Source organism: Periplaneta americana, chromosome 17, assembly GCF_040183065.1.
Source record: "Periplaneta americana isolate PAMFEO1 chromosome 17, P.americana_PAMFEO1_priV1, whole genome shotgun sequence".
NCBI lineage: Eukaryota > Metazoa > Arthropoda > Insecta > Blattodea > Blattidae > Periplaneta > Periplaneta americana.
In genome coordinates, this window is record NC_091133.1 from 48,520,349 (window position 1) to 48,543,860 (window position 23,512).

The 23,512-nt window shown below is 34.4% G+C and overlaps 1 protein-coding gene across 3 annotated transcripts in view; it reads right to left on the minus strand.

Moving 5' to 3' along the window:
- LOC138693354 (glucose dehydrogenase [FAD, quinone]-like) overlaps positions 1-23,512 on the minus strand; it is a 65,081-nt gene that overhangs the window by 11,546 nt on the left and 30,023 nt on the right. The window contains exon 1 of one of the 3 annotated variants that reach the window (XM_069817272.1): positions 23,393-23,511. The exons of 1 other annotated variant lie outside the window; for it this stretch is intronic. The gene's annotated coding sequence lies outside the window, so the exon portion shown is untranslated. Of the gene's footprint in view, positions 1-8,676; positions 8,744-23,392; position 23,512 lie in introns of those variants that run through there. One more of the 3 variants, XM_069817271.1, reaches the window with a different exon arrangement.

A 23,512-nucleotide genomic window follows, 5' to 3' on the forward strand; every position in this document is an offset into this window, starting at 1 on the left:
CGGAATTACGATACGAACTTCGTAGCTGTCATTACAATAGAAATGAAAATTTGTGTTGAAAACAATTATGAGCTTAATATTATGTGATACATACGAGATACATTATCAGATCCACAAAGGTGTTGTTCACGTGATGGTAGTAATAAATTAATATATCCTTCTTGCTATCTACTGACTACTAAAAGTTTATAAATTGAATAATAATTGCTACTTTGCGCTGTATTTTACAGAATGTTTACTTTAATCCTCATTACCCAATTTTGACTTACACCACTTCTGCTCTGAACGGCTCAAATACTGTATCATATTTCATATTTGCTCTAATAATGTCTTGTGACGTAGGACGAATATTTTCGGAGTACAAATATTGTTTTTTTTTTAACATAAAAGGAGTATTTATTTTTTTATCATCATCATCATTATCATCATCAGCTTCAGAGCTTAAGCCATAACTGGCTCGTTCCGGTCTCATGAATTACAACTGTTGTATCCATCTCCTTCTCGGTCTGCCTACATTCCTTACACCTTTCGGCTTATAATTTAAAATTAATTTTGGAATGCGGTCATCTTCCACCTGTTTTAGATGCTCCATCCAATCTTTCCTATATTAATATATTTTTTTCTGTTAATTTGAATATTTTGAGTTCTTTTCGGCTGTCATCATTTCTTTTTGTATCCCAAAAATTATATCCAGCCACACCTCTAAAAATTTTCATTTGTGCAGCTTTTATTCTGCGTTCTTCTTTCTTATTTAGAACCCAAAATTCTGCACCATACATCAACATACGAACTGCTACCACTTTGTAAAATTTAAGTTTGGTGTCTTTCCGCGTACTCTTTAAACATCTTATTGTACCACATATGTACAGTAATTGAATTTATTTATTTTATTTGTAAAATCTTCGTTTTTCTAATATGATATGTTGCAACCGAGGTAATTAAAGCAGTTGACCTATTCAATAGGTTTTCCTTCTAATATAATTTTAGCTCTTATTGTTTCCGATCCTCTAATTTGTTGTAATGAGGTTAGAATCATAATAATATACTTTGTATGTTATTTTATACGTATGGGTAAATTGTTTTAGATTGGGAGTTACGAAGTTTATAATTACAAATTATTCCATCATGAATCTTGCGTACCCTACTTTTAACACTTAAATACAAATGATTGACAAAATGGCAAGCTTACTAGTGTTAATTATATAAGCACGTGTAGCTTACAGCTGTTTCGTTAATTATATAAGCACGTGTGGCTTACAGCTGTTACAGTAGACTCTGATGATGGTGTACAGTATACACCGAAACAGCTGTAAGCCACACGTGCTTATATAATTAACACTAGTAAGTTTGCCATTTTGTAAATCATTTACAAATTATTGTTCTTTTTATATTATTCGTTTATTATTTTCTTGTTCTAAGGCTATGGACGAATGGAACACAAGTTTGAATACCACCCGGCTGTACATGTTTGTCGTTCTGGTTCATAGACATTAAGAGTTGTGCTACTACTTTTCATTCCTTAGAGATATAATCCAAGCTCACACAACTTAACAGTTTCGGTACCAATTTCCTAGCTCTAGCCATCAGTATCGCAATACAGATACTTGCAGCCTGTACCGATACAGATCTCAACGTGAATGAGGCATTTACTCCCGAATGAAACCAAGTAAAGGGTTTTTCTTCTTCGGCCAGGTATGAATCTGCGATCCTCGAATCCAAGGACAAGGATGTCAAAGGCAGGACTACTTAGTACGATTCTAGGAATGAAATAATATAAGAAGTGGAAGCGATATTACTATGGAAATTAAAGGGAAGAATAGAATACTTTAAAATAAATACAAAATCTATTATTCGTTTTGTAACTAACCCTATATTTGACTGTCTCAACAGATCAGCACATCTCTGTATCAGTATCAGGCGTTATCGTCCCTCTATACTGTCCAGGAACTGCAATACCGAGCGAGTGGAACAGATACAAAATATTTACTTGTTTAACCCTACGTTTCTGTAGTGGGGTTTGTCAAATCCCAGCTCATACGTTGCATCAATTTCGACTAGGTGGTTTGCGATGGCAAATTATGCCTCTGTGTACCTTTACATTATTTCTCTAGTTTGCTTTATCATATAGGCCTTTAGTTGAACTTCAACCGTTGGACAGTGCAGACGTTTTTTTTTTTCTTCTGGGGTTTCACACACTCCACGACAGTATCGGTGTAAGTCTCTTTATTTCTACAATTTAAGTTATTTCTAAATTTTTATCATTACAGTAATTAAGATATCTCCTACAAGACATAATTACAGAGTGTTCGCTTACATCATTTAGGTCGACCGGGTGTCGCGCGACCTGCACGAAGGCCATAAAACACTATGCAAACAGCCTCTCTCACGCTCGGAATTTCAGTTGACAATGAGAAGAACAACATTCAGTCTAATGTCAACACAACCACTCCTACAGATAGACTGAACTGAACTGCCAAGCGTGCGGGAGGCGATTTGCCGCGTGTTGTATGGCCTTCATGTCGGTCGCGTGCTGCTCAATGTATCTATATTATGTATATCTGCTTTCTTTATGTATACCTTTTGGGAGGAAATTGGTTTCTTTTCCAATACTATAATATTTTTATAAACTACGAGTATATACCGTATTGGTTACTTATTTGGAGCTATACTTCAAATCCGAATAATAATGCATTTCAAGAAGAATAAAGAGGTTTGTGAGTCATATGTGTTTGTTACAAGTACAGCTCATAATATACATGTAAACAATTTTTAAATATTTATTTGTATGCTCAAAAATCTCTCCGGGGTTTGTCACACCCCAGCACAATATATACCTAAATCATATAAGCGAACAGCGAAAACACTGTATGTCTTGTGCTTGGTATCGTAATCATTATAATAATAAAATTTTAGAAATAACTTAAATTATAGGAAGAAAGAGACTTGCACCGATACTGTGATGGGATGTGTGAAACCCTAGAAGAAAAAAAGGCGTCTACGCTGTCCAACATTTGAAGTTCAACTAACGGCCTTTATGATACAGAAAACTAGAACCAATAATGTGAAGCCACACAGAGACTCAATTTGTCATCGCAAACTTCCTTGGTGTAACGTATGAGCTGGGGTTTGACAAACCCCACCACAGTAACACAGAAGTGCATGGCTTATTAGAAAATTAGATTAAAAGGTTAGTAGGTTATTTTATGACGCTGTATCAACATTTCAGGTTATTTAGCGTCTGAATGAGATGGTGATAATGCCAGTGAAATGAGTTCGGGATCCAGCACCGATAGTTAGCATTTGCTCATATTGAGTTGAGGGAAAACCTCAAAAAAAAAAAACCTCAACCAGATAACTTGTCCCGACCGGGATTCGAACCCGGGCCACCTGGTTTCGCGGCCAGACGCGCTAACCGTTACTCCACAGGTGTGGACTAAACTAAAAGTCTGCGTAGTTTGTCAACAGCGCGTCACCGGCTACATACGCGCATTCAGTCTTAACAGCTGAGTTCTGTCCCTTAGACACTGCTTTGTGGTTGCCAGACTTTTTAATGACAGAAAATAACGAGACGTATTAATCTCTTTACGTAATTTGTAAGAAAACAGTCAATTTTATTGAACTTCAAAGGGATAAGTCATTCCTTATCAGTTCCTCTTATGATAAGAGTAATGATCGGAATCGTATGGATAGTGTTTATCGAGTAAAACAGTGTTAACTTTTAGTGGCAATTTTTTTTCTGAGATAAATATTCATTTGGGACTAATATGGCATTAGAACAGCGCTAGGCATAAGAGGGGATATAAAAGAGACGGAGAAATTCCCGCCCATGTCCTTTGTGATTACACCGTCTTATAAACAAACGCTCAGTAAGGCTTTGTGTATCAGTGATGGATTTTAGGAGACCTATGAGAGCCGTAAGTTCGTAAAAGGTATGATACCCGCCTGATACAATCCGTCATTGATTGTCCTGTCTGCTCGTACCATACAAAAACATTATTCTCTCAGCTGGGGAAGGTGAAGTGGGGAGTTAAGGGGCAGTCTGCAGTTACTCAATCGAGTTATGTCCAGGCCTCCATTAGAATGTTTTGTTGTTCTCTATCCAAGAAATAGGTCGTTAAAATCTGCACTCTAATATTAGTTACACTACATGTGTACGTTTGGTAGATTATACATACGATTGGAGTAATTGCAATGAAGAATTTGCTAGCTAACTCTAAGTAATAATCAACACATGAAAGCTTTCCCATGTTTCATATACAGCACAACCTTATGTAACATCGTCTCTGTTGGGTTCTTGACCTGCAAGATTCTTGGTATAACCTACATTTAAATACATTCTGAACAGGTTTTCTGCTTCTTTTTAACAGTTGATAATGACCTCGACGAAAACAGTATAGAAGGAAGAGTTTTGCAAGAAGGTTTTTTTTTTATACGCCACCACTACAAGCACTGGATTTGTGACGTAGGTAGCATATTGGTCCGAGTCTGTGCCCGAGCATCGGTTCAAATCTGCTTGGATTAATCATCTGGTTCGGTTTTTGCAATATTATCCTTAACTGCAAGCCGCAGTTTGTCGATGATGTTATGACGAAATCTTGGTCTTATTTCGCCAATTATATATGTATGTGTATGTATGTACGTAATTATTCACACTGCAAATGGGTAAATTCCCGGTGGCAGTGGTAACTAATTATACTAAAAAATGACAATAATAAATACAATTAATAAAAAATACAATTGATAATAAATTAATAATAATACTAATACTTCTTACTGGCTTTTAAGGAACCCGGAGGTTCATTGCCGCCCTCACATAAGCCCGCCATTGGTCCCTATCCTGAGCAAGATTAATCCATTCTCTATCATCATATCCCACCTCCCTTAAATCCATTTTAATATTATCTTTCCACCTACGTCTCGGCCTCCCTAAAGGTCTTTTTCCCTCCGGCCTTCCAACTAACGCTCTATATGCATTTCTGGATTCGCCCATACGTGCTACATGCCCTACCCATCTCAAACGTCTGGATTTAATGTTCCTAATTATGTCAAGTGAAGAATACAATGCGTGCAGTTCTGAATAATAATAATAATAATAATAATAATAATAATAATAATAATAATAATAATAATAATTAATAGACCCTAATAATAAGGAGCATCCTAAATTAAATGAAGCACGATCACGTAAAATAACATTTAAAGTAAATCTAATTTGTATATTAACCCTAAGTTTGAACTAAACCCCACGAGTATAGTAGGTTCATACCAGCACAAGTATCTTTCAGCACTACACTCATTTCGCTGTCAACTCACTCACTGCACTGGAACTACGACACATTTCACTGATTCTATCCTGATTTCACCAACACTTCATTTCACTGTTCAGATATTTTGCACTGCCACCATAAACTATAAAACTTCACTGACAGGAACACACTTCACTGACAACACACTTCACTGACACAACACACTTCACTGACACAACACACTTCTTCACTGATACAACACTTCAAATAACAAAATATCAATTACACCCCTTAAATAGTGTGTATAATATACTACCGTCTATTAGTAAAGTCCTTAATCCTATTTTTAAATTCTTTTTTTTTTTGCAATGCCTATCGTAAATTTTAACCACTACTACTGCTACTGCTACTGCTACTGCTACTGCTACTGCTATTGCTACTGCTACTACTAAGCAGGAGCAGCAGCAGCAATTTATTTTTCATACATTGCCTTACAAATGGATGCATACGTAAAAATCATTAACATACATTATGAATAAATTTGAAATTACTTAAGGTATATCAACTATATAATCATTTCAAAAAACTATGTACAAAATAACAGCAATTACCGGTTAAACCTCTTCGATCTTTCTTTTAAATCCATGCAAAGGCAAGAATCATTATTCTTTAAGTTCCTTCAGCAAATGATCAGACAGTAAATTGCTTCCCGGGATAACCCGGAAATTTTTCACATTTCCTAGTACGATAAATATAATTTGTAAACAATCACTTTAATGGGTGCTATAATCATGAAAATATTAATTTTTCAGAAATGCAATTTTATACTGTTTCATTAAAATTAGGCATAAACATGCAGCTGATGTAACCCGTTCACTTCCAAACCATCTCTGTTATCCTGGACTTTCCTAATGACATATTCTAGAGCAAAGTTAAAAAGTAAAGGTGATAGTGCATCCCCTTGCTTTAGACCGCGGTGAATTGGAAAAGCATCTGGCAGAAACTGGCCTATACGGACTATGCAGTAGGCTACGTTTCACTGAGACACTTTTTAATTAATCGAACTAGTTTCTTAGGAATATCAAATTCAGTAAGAATATTATATAAAACTTCTCTCTTAACCGAGTAATATGCCTTTTTTAAATCTATGAATAACTAATGTAGCCTTATACTCCCATTTCTTCTTCAAGTCCACAACTGTGGAGTAACGGTCAGCGCGTCTGGCCGCGAAATCAGGTGGCCCGGGTTCGAATCCCGGTCGGGGAAAGTTACCTGGTTGAGGTTTTTTCCGGGGTTTTCCCTCAACCCAATACGAACAAATGCTGGGTAACTTTCGGTGCTGGACCCCGAACTCATTTCACCGGCATTATCCCCTTCATATCATTCAGACGCTAAATAACCTAGATGTTGATGCAGCGTCGTAAAATAACCCAATAAAATAAAAAAAATTGTCTTCAATATCTGTCGAATACAAAAAATCTGATCAATAATCTATCTATTAAGCCTAACACCACATTGATGATCCCCAATAATTTCATCTGCATATGGAGTTAATCTTCTCAAAAGAATATTGGACAAAATTTTGTATGACGTCAACAAAATAGATACGCGTATTCCTCGAAAGTTACTACAGTTAGTCTTTTCCCCCTTCTTAAAGACAGATACGATTATGCATCTTTTCCTTTGTTGTGGTATAGTTTCCTTTTCTCACATAGCAAGTACAAGATTATTATAAATTTCGCTAGATAATGCGTTTGCAGTCTCTTTTATTAATTCTGCTGGAATTTGATCGATACTTGGAGACTTGTACTTTTTCAGCTTTTCAATCGCAATTTTGATTTCATAAAGTGTTGAGACATCTTGCAATTGAAGACCTCCCTCAAAGAAGGTTGAGGGAGGTCTTCAATTACTGTCAGCGCTTTCGAATCACTTGTAATTGTACGTTTGAATATGTAATTTTACAACATATATAGTAACATTAATTTACTGATTCTGTTAAACTGTGTAACTATTTTTTTAATTCAATATTTAAATCAATATTTAAAATGGAACCAACACATTAATTACCTTTGTAATAAATTACCGGTACGTAAAGTAATATATTAGTTTGTTTTATTGAGGAATTACTTGTCAATAAATTTATTACGCACAATATATTTAACTTCATTTCAGTCGGTAATAATGTATGGAATTATAGGATGGGGTAGCTCATTTAAATCCAATTTTAATCCACTTTATTTATTGGAGAAGAAAATAATTAAAATATGTCTTCATAAACCTATTGATTTTCCATTTCAAAAATTGTTTTTAGACTTTAATGTACTTAATATAAGACAAATTTGTTATATTGTATTAATAAAATTCATATATAAAAATCGAAATAATTTTGAATTTTATTCTCATTGTTATGAAACAAAAGGTATGAATTCTTTAAGGGGAGTCTGTACTGCCTATCCCAGCAATGTAAATTTAATCTAATTTAGGTGCACTTTTCTCAGGACTTGCATAAGATACACATTTGAAATTTTTATTGGTTATTCTTCAAGTATTATTGTATGTAACAGGCTAAAATTACGGTCTTTATCTTGTATTACTCTGCTTTACATTGATGGGATGGCAGTACAGACTCCCCTTAAGATTGTTTGAACCAAAATGCAACACTGTTACAGTATTTAATCATAGTAGTAATTTAGGCCCAAGAATATAAAACAAATTTATATTTAAATATCCTAATCTTGTCAATTCTAATAGTTTTAGTATTAAATTTAAAAAGTTATGTTTGGATTTTATAAAAATTGAAAAATTGTAAATTTGCATAGTAGACATAAGACAAATTGTATTGTATACTAAATAATTTCAATTCAGGGATCCTCCCCTGAGCACGAGTTCTACTCTTTCAGAGGCGAGCTAAAGTTTTTCTATATATATTACATTTTATGTTGCAATTATTAGCAAAATAAATAAATAAATAAATAAAGTGATGTCAATATAATATAGGCCTTAATGAGCGGTGTTATGATGGAAAGAATGTGATTAAAAATCTGTCCGGTACTTGGAACACAACGAGGATGGTCCAAAGACTGCTTGGAGGCAGACAGGTACAGAAGTGCTCTCGAAGGTGGAGAGGAGGAGGAAAGTGAATGCACAGAGGTTGAGAAAGGAAAGAATAAATCTGAGCACTGAGGTTGAGAAAACAACGAAATCTGCGATTGTGTCACTAGTATACAAGGCTTTGACAATTAATATCACACAACAACACTTGGACGAAGATGTTAAATATTTTATCCATTCAGTGATAAAAGATAAGTAAAATTGAAAATCCTTTCTTGGAGGAAGAAGAATAAAATGCATAAGATCTGTTTACATTTTCCGATCGTTTTTAAGCATGAGGGTACTACATCCTTTGCTCTAATGTATTGAAAACACTTACCTTGACGGAGTGTGCCGGTGTACCGATATTCAGACGCATTCTGCAAATTGAATGTGATGATGTCCACTTCACTATCTGACTGAGAATGATTCGTACGTAACATTATTAATGCGTATTCTCTCCTTTAAAAGGAATGATGCGACAGTCCTGGGGTCTTCGACACAAGAATTCATGGGCGTTCCATTACTGTACTAGCGATTTCTGATAAGTTGTTTGTAGATGCTACGAGTATTGCAAGCAGATGAGTTCAGAGCTGGAGCCATTGTTTTATTCTGTCCATTCCTTATGCAAGAGGAGGAGTACGTGAAATGATTGCGTACTGAAAGTAAAGTGATGTCCATTCTAACCTTGCGTGTATCGAACAAAGATACTAGAAATGCATAAAGAATACTCAGTAGTATTAACTTAAGTATTGCTCTTGTATTCGTGAGTAATGCCTCATCTTCAAGTTGCTCTTCAACATATCATGTTGTTAGAAAATGATTAGATGAATATTACGCTTTTACTACGTCATGCTACTTTTGATCAATAAAACGGTACGAACCAACCATGACTGTTCATTGCTATAATTTGTTCATTTCCCTAGCTTTTTTGTTTTATCACTTCCCTAGCATTTGTTTGTTTTTATCACTTTCCTAGCATTTTTTTCTTATTTATGCAAATTCTTTACCGTACTATAATACATGCTTTGTGATCATCATTTTCTCCCCTTATAGATAGCTGAAAATGGCGGCTCCGTTCAAACGTTTCGGTGAAGCTAACATTAGTGAAACAGAATTTTAGTAAGTCAATTAATACCTATTTTATTGTATTAGAGTACTTTATTTCTTCTAAGCTTTATATACTTTTTTCTGTTTTTATCACCTCCCTATCATTTATTTCTTTGTTTGTCAACATTTCAAACTCCAAATTCTTTATGGTACTATAAAATATGCTTTGCGATTTTGATTTGTTTAGGCCTACTGCATAGTCAGCTGAAAATGGCGGTTGCGGTCAAACGTTTTGATGAAGCAACATTAATGAAATAGAATTTTAGTAAATCAGTTAATATTTTATTACATTAGAGTACTTTATTTCTTCTAATCTTTATATACTTTCTTCTAATGGTGTAATAGTAAATTAAATCCCACTCGAGTTTTGATTTTCTCTACATAAATTAAAACCTCTAATGAGATTACTGTTCATAAAATTTCGATATAAGGGCTACAAATACTTAAATTGCAGATGTGAACAAATTATTAAATTAAATATAACTATTTGCATAATTTCATATTGTTTTTAAAGTATATTTGCAAAATGCATAATCTATTATAACAATTAGATATATATTAATATTTCGCATGCATTAATTTTTCCTTGAGAATTTCAAGTCTCTTCTGTATGTTGTGAGATTTCTGCTTGACTCCCGAATTTAAGTGTATCAGATTCTGTGCCAAATACCTATTAATGATTTATGAGCCCAAATTTAGTGATAATGTTGAATTTCTTTAATGTCCTCTCAACAAAAGATCATAGATTCTCGATTTAGTTCATATTAGGACTGTTGCCTAGATAATTAATTGTTTTATTGTGGAAGTCCTGCAGAAATTTCGAAACCTGCTTCACTGTATGGCACGAATAAGCAATCATGATCAGCAAACCAGTTTCTTATCTGTGGCAGGAGTCTAGTTTATCACAATAATTGAAACAGTAATAGGATCAGTTTCAATATACACAAGGTAATAGAAAACCTAGCAATCGAAACTCAACATATTATTCAGAATAGCGACCACGAAAACAAAGAATTTCTACAATATAGCACTGCAAAAATTATAGAGAATTACGTAAAAGACCCAACAACCAAAGAAGAGTTCATAACAGCTAAAAAACAACACAAAGAGCTAAAATTACTAAAACAAAAACTAGAGGAAAACAACATCATACACATAAAAGCAGATAAAAATGACGCAATAGTACTGATGAATAAAGCAGAATACATAGACAAAACTAACGCATTCTTTAATGGCAACCAGATCACAGAATTAAAATCAGACTCTACAGAAACATATCAAAAACAAATAAAAACTGCAATAAAAATGCACCAGATTTCATACCAAAAAACAAAACCCATAACTATATTATGAAAAACCCTAAAGCACCCAACCTAAAAACACTTCCCAAAACCCACAAAACAGAAATGACAATGAGACCTATAGTAAACAGTAGAGAAGCACCAAACCACAAACTCAACAAACATTTATATAAGTTTCTAAACAATAACATCATCCATGACACCCAACACACTATCATCAACACTAAACAAATTCTAAAAAAACTTCAAAAACTGAAAACCACAAATGACACCAAAATACTCTCATTAGATGTTACTAATCTATACACCAACATACCAATAGATGAAACCATCAATATAGTCACTAGAAAACTTCACGAGGCCCAATTAGACAATAACCTAATCAAACAAGTTACTCAATTACTGAAAACATCTCTAAAACAGAATTACTTTAAATTCGACAATAAAATATACACCCAATCAACAGGATTAGCCATGGGTGACCCCCTCTCCGGATTTTTAGCTAATATATTCTTACTAGATCTAGAAAACAAACACATAAATAACCTAAGCAAAAAATTCAACTTTAGTATTTACGCGAGATACGTCGACGATACATTAATACTATATGAAAACACTCAAAACATAGACAATCAAATATTAAATGAGTTCAACAAACTACACCAAAATATAAAATTCACACTAGAACAAAGTAACAATAAAAATAGTCTCAATTTTTTGGACCTAAATATAACAATAGAACCTCCAATAATAACATTCAACATACACAGGAAACAAACTTCAACCACACACTCTATAAACAAACAATCCACGCACCCTATTACACACAAAATTAGCAAATTCCGTTTTCTCATTGACAGATTGCTTACAACCCCATTAAATAAAGATAATTATAACAAAGAACTAAATTACATAAAAAAAACTAGCCAGGGAAAAAGGATATGAAAACCAATTAATCAATAAATTAATACAAAAAATAAAATTAAAACTAAATAAAAAAGATTCCACTACACTCCAACCCGCAAAAATAAAAAACAAAAAACAATGGCACAGTTTGACTTTCTATGGGAAAATATCAAACAAACTCAGTAATTTTTTCAAAAAACAAAACATCAATATAGCCCCCAGCACCAACAATAAACTAAACAATATAATTCCGAACAAAACCAACAACAACGAACCATTACTAAACAGCTGAATATATCAATTGCAATGTAAAAATTGCCCCAAAACATACATAGGTCAGACTCGACGAAACTTCAAAATTAGATACCGTGAACACACCTCCGATTTTATTTACAATAGGAACAAATCCAAATTTGCACAGCACCTCATCGAAAAAATCATGAATTAACAATTATAAATGACACATTAAAAATATTAAAAATCATAAATAACTCCACAATAGACACCGCGGAACAATTTCACATTATAAAAGAATTTAACTCAGGAAGACCCCTCCTCAACGAACAAATGGCCAATACAAATAACCCACTTTTTAACTTGTTTAAATTATTCCCGCCGAAACAAACACACACAACAACCACACAGGTCCCACCAGTACCCCCTCCACTTCCCACTCCAGATGACGTAATTGAGCCCGCCATTCTATCTCAGCCATGCACCACATAGGAACACTCCAACATCAGCTAAAATTGTAAGTATTTCCATACAACATTTTTACGCGATAGATTCCAACTTAATAAAAAACAAAATCGTCTTAATTCAATCAATTAATATAAAGTAAATTGTTGCAGACACGCATGGCCATACTAGACAGCGGACTCAACAGAAAATAGCTTGTATTATATACGTCTAAGTACTCAATAACAGCATCCACGATTCACAGTAGTCAACTTGAACAACATCAAAAACTCCAACATACAATACTATGGAAAATCAGTGAAAGTGCGTCAAAAAGACAGTTTTTACCAAGAACAGTAAAGACAACCCAATTTTAACGATATAACAGGCCAACACAGCCAACCATATATGTGATAAAAGTGATATAGTGTATACAGTGTTTTACAGTGTTTTTATAGTGTATATATTTTACTTGTTTATATTTATGTGTCATAATAATGGTTTTAACATAATTTTCTATTGTCCTATATGGGTTTTCAAAAGATAGAATTTAACAGAATCATAACAACCAACCACACACTGCTTATAGTAATTTTAGCTAAATTAAGAAATCATGAAATGTCATACACAAGTGAACAACCCACAACATAATTAAGAAGCTAGGTCTTCACGACACACAATGACATAGACCCCATATCTGAAGATGACACACACCGAGTGTCGAAAACGTTAATATAAATCCAAATATTAAGATAAGCACAGGTGGAAAACAAAAATTGATATTATAATTATAGTAATAGGATCAGTTTTGTGAACATTATGTGCTCATTTGCACAACTACAGAATAATTAACTCAAGAAACTGAAAAATAATAATGTAACGGTATGTCAGTGTAATAATTTGTCCATGTCTGTAAATACTTATTGGGTCAACAGCCCATACAGGGCAAAGCTAACCAGACAACTACTGACCACGTTTACGTGTCTAAACAGAAGTGAACGATCATTCAACCAGAACAGATGTATCGTGATTTTAGTACGATGGCCTACCCAGTCGTTACAACTGGTTTCCGTAGCCAGATTTCACTTCCTATCGTTGCTCCCCAAATTCGTGACCACATTTAACTGGCTGAATGTTTTACACCGAAAAATAATGATAATTCGTACTAAAGAATAGAGAACAGAAGATAGACAACATTAAGATATAATAGATCGTATGCGGAACTAAGAGGAAGGGGGAAAGTGGCGAAGACTGGAGAATGCTAGGTTTACAGTAGAAAATCTGCTTTTTGAATGAATGAACGAATGAATTAACGAATTAACACAAATATATTAAACAGTAAGTTGATACTAGAAAGAAAATTGACACTGCTTACTATATGTATCCTCGCACGGTACCGTCGTGGGCTAAGCCGCTAAAGCCTTGGTTTTTCTGAACCGACGTTCTGCTTGCGACGTGCGAGGTGCGATGCCCGCGTCACACAAATCGGACTACACGACAGATAGTGAGTGGTTTCTATAACTGCGAGATGCGAGGTCTGCGCACCTCGCACCTATAGAAACCACTCACTATCTCTCGTGTAGTCCGGATTTGTGCGACGCGGGCCTCGCATCTCGCATGCGTCGGTTCAGAAAAACCAAGGTTTAAGTCATCCTGCCTAGGACTCGTGTCATGGAAACCGCGCTGCTTCAAGTTCTAATGAAATTTCGGCTAATATATAGTACGAGTGCCAACTCACCATCATCGAGCGCGAAACATTAAAGGTTGTGATAGGATCATTATTCTTATACATAAACATCAACATCATTCTATTACGATCTTATTCGTCATCGTATTTCTATTGGATTGATTTCAAAAACAATCTCTATCACAAAAAGTAAATTTTAGGAAAACTGGAAAATAGTGAATTTGTCTCAAATTATACGTATATTTTTTGTTTCATAAATTGTGTGTTTACACTTATTTTGAAGTATATACACATGCAGTTACAAATTATTATTTACATTTTGTGAATATATTTTGTTTCTTGATTACCTTAAATATGACACTACATTATCAGTATTTTATTCTTTTTTTTTAAGTATCCATGTTGGGCAATACCATATGAAATAAACTGTCCTAACAGTGAACAAACTGAATTATATTACATTTAGTAAGCATTCAGTCACTCTTCTTCAGTCCTTATTCTGCTGGAACGTCTACTGTTCCATCCCAGTAATGGGCCACCTCAAAATTTCATTCCAAAAATACTGCTAAAATTATTTAGGAACATAGAGCGCACAATATATAATGACTTCCATCTTTCCTTCATCTATTGGCACCACATCACTTGGAAAGCTTCAATATTTTTTAGGGAAGGAATCATTTCAAATAATAACCTGAGAGGAAAAGTGTGTTTTAAAAATCCATTGATGAAGTTCCTGCATACCATTGCTCCTGAAGTGCTTTTGCTGTAAACAAAATGGTTAAATTTAGAAATGAAGCTCACTTTCTCACTTCGAGAGATACTGTTAGTAGATGTTTCCAATGATAAACGTGTGCGTTTCTATAAACTTCCCTATCAACCTCTAAAATCCGTTAGATGTGCTCCACAAATCAAATTAACTACAAAGCTGGTCTTACGGTTTAAAGAATTATACATTCCTTCAGTTCGTACACAAAGTATATCCTTTTTCTTCAAACTTCTCTTTATAACCCCTAATTACCCTGTAACATGGCAAAAATAAGTCGTTATGGATACGAATGTCTTGCTCATTTCTATCAAATTTCTATAAAATCCTGATAAGCCTGAAAACGGATGGTGCTTGTTTTGTCCACGACAATTTGTCGTTGAATAGCACTATTTCTTTGACTTTTTCACCAACACATGACTTTAAGTATTAGATAACAAAAGTACACGCTTCGTTTAAATAATTTTTTCCATTATCTTCGTGGTAAATGAAGACAGCAGACTTGACAAATTTAGATTATGAATACATAATACTGAGAAATTAAGATGGCGTAAGTAGATGATTTCTTGTACAGGAGTGCATGGTAACTGACATTTTGCGTATACTCAAAACAGAAGCCCACTGTCTTTTTTTCTTGGAAATTTTTTGGGTCTTCTGTAATGCATTATAGAATTTTTTGACACTCCGTTTATGGATAATGAATTTTGCCACTGCAGCCCTCTTGGCTGTATCATTTAAGGTCTTAGATTTTATCTTCAAATGTGACTGTTGACACGAGGATCAATTGTCAATCTGTGGCCGTACAAATCTAACATAATAATTTATTTTCTTCGAAAATTTTATTGTAATATTCCTATTTGACCATAATTGTATAACATTTTGCCTTTAATAAGTTAGTACACTAATCGAACATTAAGTTCATGGTGTCCTGTAATACACAGTTTAACTCATGCAAGAAACAACCACCGCCATTTGCATTACAGTCATAATAAAAATAAATATAGACTTATGCTGCACTCGGAGGTACAGGCAACATACCAACTGAAATAAGTTGAGTGAATAAACAGCCTAGCCCATCAAATGAGTTGCTTTTACACTCACTGCAATGTAAAATATCGTGTTTAACCGCATACTATCCGGAGACTTGGGATGTTTCTGATCTCAACATATGTGTCTACCTCTGTAGAATAAAAATACCGAAAAAAAACTAAAATATTATAAATGGCGTGTTGTTTTTGAAATCAGTGATTCAGTTGTCATCGTCATTACTCGTAGTCTTCTTCATCTTCATCTGCCTTCGTCCTGCCAACACCTTCGTCGTCATCCTGTTCAGTATCATTATCCTCCTAGTCATAATCATTATCACCATCAAATACATCATGGTTTAGGCCCTTAGGCCTGTTCAATTTCCAGGAAATCAGAACTGTTCTCTCCATCTCTTTCTGGGCCTGCCAAGATCCCTTCCACCAACTGGTTGATATAGGAACATCTGTACAGGAGTGCGGTTTATGTCCATTCTCATCAGATGTTGGTACCACTGCTGTCTAGAAGAGTCTATGAAGTCAATAAGACTTTGTATTTGTAACTCTTCACGAATTTCACTATTTCTCTTCTGATCTTTCAATCTGTAACCAGCAAGTGGTCTCAATAATCTCATCTCCGCCGCCTCTATTTTCCTACGTTGTTGTTTGGTCAGTACCCAATTTTCGGGTCCATATGTTAACAATAGTATTGGCATTATCTTATAAAATTTCAGTATTGTTTCTTTCCGGACTCTTTTCATTAGAGTTCGTTTTATTGTATTAAGCTATAGAAGTCTGGAGAGTTTAGTTTCTTGATCGCTTGGATGGTCATACGTAATATTACACCCTAGGTAATTGAAATTTGAAACCTGTTCTAAATTAATATCATTGATTGAAATTTTGGTTCGTTTGGGTTGAGATCTTATGAATCCTAAATTTTTTGTTTTCTTTGTAGATACCGTCAAATTGTAATCGAAAGCCATTTTATACATGCTGAATACTGCTTTTTGTAGATTGTGCTCATTATCTGAGAGGATCATCAATAAATCATAAGAAAAAAGCATAAAATTTAGAGGTGCTTTTCCGATAAAATAAACATTCAGTTGTGTTTTCCATTTTCCCACACATGGAATTATTATTATTATTATTATTATTATTATTATTATTATTAACATTAATCGTTTTCATCGTAAATCTGTGAATAGCAAAATTAATATCGTATTGGGATGTCCTGAAGTTCAAGGTAGAACATTAATCTCATCCAAGGTGAAATTGAATTTATGTACTTAATAAATTATTCCACAAAAATAACTTTTTACTAGTGAAAATAACAAAATCAGTATCACGCTAAATGTGGATAATAATTTTCTTTTCTTCGAATTACTAGTTTTATGGTAGTAACATACAGCATTTAATTTGTAAAAAAAAAGGTATTTTTCGCCTGCTGTGCACAAAAAGAGAAAATTCATTTTTACTCCTGTAATCAAGCATATATGTACTATTAGGCATTTATCCATGACAACCTTGACCATTTCTTTAAAAAAGAAACTCCCTTTGTAATAAATGTCTAAGATGCAGAAATAAAAATGATGTAAAGGTTATGATACGAGCGTACATAATGGCGGTGGTAATTGCATCGGATACAAAACATCGAAAGTTACGAACGTAGATTTCACCTACATTATGAATGTTTAATTTGTTTTAATTTTCTCAGGTAGAGTCCCAGCGTCATGAGAGTATATTTTCTACTTATCTACCTATTATCAGCCGAAATAGAGCCTATACGGTCTTAGAGTTATGTCCCACAGCGGTCGTGAAAATGCTCCTGAAGTATAAATGTGTATCATAACATTTAATTAATGGTTGATTATCTGCATATATTAAAGAAAAACTGACCCCTATACATTCCTTTTTCCCGACTTCACCCCATCTTCCTCTAAGCTGTCCACTGTCTCCAGTTCCAATGTAGACCACAGCCTGCCGTTAATGATGAGCAGGGACGACACATTGTCCCAGCGTGGATGGATTTTAGGTTGGTTGTTGCTTCCTATATTGACGTCACGGAGGCCATGGGTTCGAAGGTACTGCACTGTGACAGGAAAGGGCAACCTGTGTGTGCTGCACCGGAGAACGTACGTACGTTTGATTTGTTTAGGATTCGAACCTATGCTGCTCTCTGCCGCTGCCTGCTTGTTTTTCATTGAAGTGGCTTACCTATAGTTGCTAAGTGCTACTGGTGCCGTTGTCACTTAATGGCAAGGTGGTTGTGATCGTGACTCTGTGTGCAGTAGTGTAAACATAATACAATGCAGTCAGACAAGAGTCTAAACTGAATGCAATTGCAACTGCGTTTGGAAGTGAGTATTTTAGTGTGGAGGGCGACAACATACGCTGTAAAGTCTGCAACACAGAACTAAAGGTAAACGTTCGTAAAGATTTGCAAAAGCATTGTGAAACGAAAAGGCATAGTGAACGTTTGCCGTTATTTCTCCCATCTGCTCGGTTTACAAACTTTGAGTTTTATAATGATTTGTGCGAGATGATGGTATCGGCGAATATTCCAATACACAAGCTCAGTAATCCGCATTTTCAGCGGTTTATGGAAAAATACACGTCTAGAAAACTTCCTAGTATAACATCAATGCGTACAACCTATTTATCATCTGTAAACGAAAAACTCTGAACCCATTCGAACAGCTATAGGTAGTAACAAAATATTTGTATCTATAGATGAGACATCGGATTCTGTGGGACGATAAGTAACTCACGTTGTTGTAAGAGTGATGTCTTCCAATGAACCAAGAAAGAAATTTTTGTTGACATCGGAAATACTAGAAAAAGTAAACAGTGCAACTATTGTTAATCTTTTTGAGATGAAACTATGTATAACATCGTGTGATGTTGAGCGAACTTTCTCGCAGGACAAGCATATTTTTAGTGAAAACAGAAGGAATTTCACTTTTTCACCCTTAAAAATGCACATTGTTATATATTGTAACGGACTACAGTTTATATCAGAATGATGTTTAACTCGATTGCAAATACGACGTGTATGTAATTTGACTAACTTGTCGTTGTTGTATCTGTGTAAGTAATATTATAACTAATCAAGGCATATGCTACGCGCATACATACTGTTCTCCTACCAGGAGATTAACCGTGAAAGGAATGTGCTTACTATTGTGTCATTTGTTGGAGCGAAGTAGATTGTTAATATTACCGTTATAACGTCAGTTTAAAAAACATGCGCTCTCCTGCATATGTTATTTCCTGTATGGAAAGATTAAAAGACCAGGAGATTAACCGTGATCTAATTTTGTAATTAGGGTAGTATAAATATGTGTGTATCAGTGTTATCGTTTGTGCTTTGAGAGTTAGCCAATGGAGATGCGTGTACCCACGTGTGTGACCTCATGACATCTTATGACATCAACATTCGTTCAAAGCAATTCCCCGCTGCGTCTCATTACCCTGAGACTTTCTCCTGGTTGGAGTACAGTACTATATGGCAGTGGTAACCTGTAGAAACGTTGAATTTTTGTTCCGTCAATCTATAGCCTACCAGCAAACAGTCGCGTACTGTCGCTGGACTGCTCCTATCAACCAGTAAACACGGGAACTCTATACACCAGTACCAGTGAACTTCGTGGCGAACTGGGACGAAGTGTCGTCCCTGATGATGAGCTTGTCATATTAGATGACAGCATGGCATCCCTAACGCCGGGCCTCTTGATGTGTTCTATTACTTTTGCCCGCGTAGATTCAGGCAATTCCCTAGTCTTTTTTTGATGTCCATGCTGGTCTTTATCTAAACAGCCTGTTGCTCTCATCTTATCACGTACATTAGTAACCTTTTTTCAGTTAAACCATATATGCCCCTAAAAGCGACAGCACAAACACTGTAAGACATACCTTGGAAGAGCACCTTGTATTCCACAGTACGCAAACTACGAGAGGGCCTGTCCTTAACGCGTGTTCTTTTTACATCCACACTTGTCATTAAATTATTTAAATAAGCCTTTTGCATTTCAAAAAACCACCAATTTTGCAGAATTCACTAAATATATATATTCTATTTTATCCCTTCTATCAAAGCAACCACATCTACTTGGAGCCTGTATTTTTCTTGCCTTCACAACTTTCTTTGTCCTTTCACTTACATATTGTTCTCCTAGATTTCGCATCTTTTTGTTTACACTTGCTTTACACTTTTTTTTCTGTATTGAGCGCTTCAGCCTTGGTTTTTCTGAACTGACGCATGCGACGTGCGAGGTGCGAGGCCCGCCTCGCAAAATTTCGGACTACACGAGAGATAGTGAGTGGTTTCTATGGCTGCGAGGTGCGCAGACCTCACATCTCGCAGTTACAGAAACCACTCACTATCTCTCCTGTAGTCCGGATTTGTGCGAGGCTGGCCTCGCACGTCGCATGCGTCAGTTCAGGAAAAGCAAGGTTTTCCTAGGACGAAATGATGCACCACTTGTTTCACTCATTATTTAGCACTGTTACAAACGCAACTTTAAGAAACTAAACACCCTAAACACTGTACGTCTATATACTTCTCGGTAAGAGAGCTAGAGAAGGCTGAAAGAAATCCTACTGCTACAAGAGTCCACACCTGTGGAGTAACGGTCAGTACGTCTGGCCGCGAAACCAGGTGGCCTGGGTTTGAATCCCGGTCGGGGTAAGTTACCTCGTTGAGGTTTTTTCCGGGGTTTTCCCTCAACCCAATACGAGCAAATGCTGGGTAACTTTCGGTGCTGGACCCTGGACTCATTTCACCGGCATTATCACCTTCATTTCATTCAGACGCTAAAAAACCTAGATGTTGATACAGCGTCGTAAAATAACCCAATAAAAATAAATAAGTAAATAAAATAAAATACTGTTACAAGGAGATTGAGATGAGGGGTAACTGATACCGGAAAGAGTAAACATCACGTTTAGTTCTGCTTATTGACAAATTGGTCACATGAGGGATGATAGATTACAGAATCTTAAAAAGATCACGTTTCTAGTTTGCTTGTGGACAGAGACACAATAAATCAGTAGACAATAGGTCTACTGGAAAGAATAAACATCTTATTTGCATTGTTTGCTGAGTAAAGGACCACATTAAATACATAAACACATTAAAATAACAAATACTGTAAGTGGGTTGGGATTAATATTGTCAAACCTTACAGAAATAAACACCTCACAGCAAGAATTAGATGAAAAATGTAATGTTTGATACAAAATGTATGATATAAATGTGAAATATAAATTTAATTACTTTTATGATTTTGTAAAATTTACGAGAATTTTGAAATAGTTACTGTTACATTATTGTAAACCTTATGCGAATTAAAGATGAGCAAATTTAAATGTTTCATTCTGTGGTAGAACAGCGGATTTAAAGGGACATGCTAGCGCATATGCCATTGCTATTCTCATAATTCCACCTCGTTCCAAAGATATTGTAAGGACCACATAGCCTACCACGTATTGAAATAGCATTTACACCCACTTACAGGACTATGAACGAGCCATTCCTCCTATGTTGATAGAGAACAGTGTAAGAAATATATTGCGAGAAAAAAATAGAAATTCTTACAGTTGGCCCATACGTCATTGCTATTTTAAACGCCTCGTAAATGGACATGCATTAAAAATAAGCATTGACATAAACTTGCGTACTATAATGATCACTGATAAAAATTAAAAAAAAAAATCTTTCTCAGTGCTTTAACAACAATTTTAAGATAAATTTGCTTTCCATTTTAAATATTTGTTAAACAGATATTTTCATTTTCAAAATTTCGACAGATATTTAAGATATACTTATAAAGCCTTGGTTTTTCATGACGAAACAATAACTGAATAATAATTAAATAAAATGATACTTTCATTAATTAAATTTTGTTTTAGTTTTGTTATCCATCTGCACAGTCAAGTTCATTGGTTTCATTTTTCTTTCCATCAAATCCCTTAAATTTAAATTAATCAGCGGCATTTTCAAAGCGTGACAACAGAACTAATTCCCAGAAGCTTGATCGTGTTTTTGAATCCCGCTTCGGTTCAGTACTCGGAGCGATGTTTTAATATCTGACAATGTCATAGCCAGGGTTGGACTTTACACGTAAAAAAAGGTTATTTACATTAAAGTAAAATACGCCTAAATAACAAGTAATTAACGTAATAAATGTAAAATACATAAAAAAACCTCCAAGAACTTCAATTTTTAATCCTTTTTTGTTTAGTTTCAACTGTCAACAAATCTAATATATAACTGGAAGCTACCAATTAATGTAAAAAAATGGAGACCTTAAGAAAATTTTACAATTCATACCGGATGAAGTCAAAGTTTTTCTACACAGAACTGTACACATGGCCTACTACCAACAAAAATGGTAATGCCAGTGGAAACGAAGCTTGAAAAATAAGTTTATTAATGTTCTGACATGCAAACAATCTATTCAGCCATGTTTCCCAACTTTGATGATTAGTCATTTATCACATCAAATTTGGAAAATTATCACATTTAATGAGTTGTTATGTTCAAATCATAATATTTATCTTAAAGTGTTATACTATAAAAAGGCCTTTATTCACTAGAATCGTTTACTTTTAAAACCCCACAAGTGACAAAAACAAAATTTTCGGGAAATCAATTAAAACTATTTAGTTCATTTTTATTGTCAAAATATATTTAATAATGATATTAGTTGCTAAATGATAGATTTATTCATCATTAGTTGTGTTTTATAATATATATATATATATATATATATATATAAAGTCCCAACCAAAATTAATTAGTTAGGATGTTATGGGGTCTTTCCAACAAACAAACCAAAATTCAGCAAAACATTGCTATTTTTCTAAGTATTAAAGTTAATGAAAGGAAGTATGAACAAATATTATAATTTATGTAAAAACTACAGTATAAAATCACAAAAATTTTTTTTTTCTCCTGCAACAGACATTTTTCTTATCAGGACTTAAAAGAAATGAAGTGATTTATGTTTAGATTATCAAAATCAGTAAATGATAGGTTATTACTCCGTATATAAAACAGTTTCCTACATTACGTATTTTACATGTAAATTACACGTAAAAACATACAGGTAATTTACTCGCCCAATCCTAGTCATAGCTAACTCTTCGGATTTGTCTCCCTAATACTACCTAGCTTTGACCAAGGCCAACAATGAAATATTCAGCAACAGATAGTTCAGTGAAGTGCTGATTAAAACTGAATAGTAATTTTTTGTTGAACAAAGGAATACTATAAAATTATTATTGTTATATCGTTATTATCTTTTCGAATCAGATCAATGTTCGTATGGATATATTTTACTGAAAAATAAGTTGCACTCTAAGGTACGTAAGAACGGGCACAATCCAATATTTCGGGCTCTGAATTACGACATTTTCTTTAGATTCGTTGCTCTCAAAAAAAAAAAAAGAAGAAGAAGAACTGAAAATATCGTTTAATAGAATTTTACATCATAATAGCTAGAATTAGTCTAGGAAAGAAGATTAAAATTGTATTGTAATTATTAATTTGTTCAGTAATTTAGATCTTTAACCTTGCAACTACTTACGTATGTAATATTATGTGATTGTTGAATTGCAAAGTATTGTAACACTGTTGAATGCGATACAACTTCTCTCTTGCGATCGAATTATATTGTGCGTCTCTCACTTCCTACTTACATTAAATG